Genomic DNA, 1,087 nt, shown 5'->3' with positions numbered 1-1,087 from the left:
CCCTCTAGTCACCAGAATGGAGGTACGCAGATAGCGAGAGACCAATGAAAAGATACCAAAAAAGAATGTCCACATCTGTGTCTCCAGTGTTCATAGCTTTTCTGATCCTTCCCCTGCTTGGTCTTTCCCAAGATGGCGGCTCCGGGAGAAGCTGAGTGTCATGAATTAGAAAGCTTTTTAATGCCAGGTTAGAAATGGACTCAAAGCAGATCCTATACTAACCCTGCCTCATTAGCATGACAGAGAAGCCATTCCAGTCACCACAGACATTGAGACCTATTGTGATGCTATAGGATACAGCAAAGTCTGTGGTTCAAACTCACTAGCTGCTCCTTGAAAACATACAGGGTCACTGTGAGTCATTGTTGTTAAGTGCCTTTGACCCTGTGTAAGGTTTCTAAGGAACAATTGGTGGGTTTGAACTGCAACCTTGTGGCAAACAGTTCAGTACTTATCTTGTAATGCCATATCAGGACACCAACCACAGATATAGAGGGTTAGGGTTTACAACAAACATTTTTTTCTTTTTTGGCAGTGGGAGAGTGGGTGGACACAATTCAGTCCACAATACTGATGTTTATGTTTCTTCCTTTTGAGCTTCAAATGAGGAAGGGCTTAAGTATCATTCCCCCTGCGTTCTTTATAGCTGAAGTGTTCTTTTGTTAGTATAGGACTCACATCCGTTCTTCTAAACCAAATTCTAACTTCTTGAGGGTAGAGATCCTATTGAATATAGCTTTTCCTCTACAAAGTCAACATGCTGTTGAGTTGGCTCAGACTCAGCAATCTTGTATAGGGTTTCCGAGAACTGGCTGATGGGTTTAAACTATTGGCCTTGTGGTTGGCAGTCCAGTACTGATCCTACATCACAGTATCACTACTCCATAAAGCCAGCATCGTTTTTGTTGTTATGTTCCATCGAGAAGATACTGATTCATACTGACCCTGTTTCTGAAGAGTGGCTGGTGAGCTTGACACTGAGCTTGCAGTTCAAAGTGACCTGAAGACTAGCACTTTAACCCACAGCGCCACACCAGGACAACATGTTGTTGTTGTTATGTGCCATGGAGTCGGTTCCAACTCATAG

The 1,087-nt window shown here is 43.2% G+C and overlaps 1 protein-coding gene across 1 annotated transcript in view; it reads left to right on the top strand.

Annotated features, from left to right (window-relative positions):
• Positions 1-1,087, top strand: part of CNST (consortin, connexin sorting protein) — a 170,608-nt gene that overhangs the window by 143,316 nt on the left and 26,205 nt on the right. The window lies entirely within an intron of this gene.

This window comes from Chrysochloris asiatica, unplaced genomic scaffold, assembly GCF_000296735.1.
Source record: "Chrysochloris asiatica unplaced genomic scaffold, ChrAsi1.0 scaffold00165, whole genome shotgun sequence".
NCBI lineage: Eukaryota > Metazoa > Chordata > Mammalia > Afrosoricida > Chrysochloridae > Chrysochloris > Chrysochloris asiatica.
The sequence above is the reverse complement of the archived record's forward strand: the minus strand, read 5'-3'. Positions and strand labels throughout refer to the sequence as shown.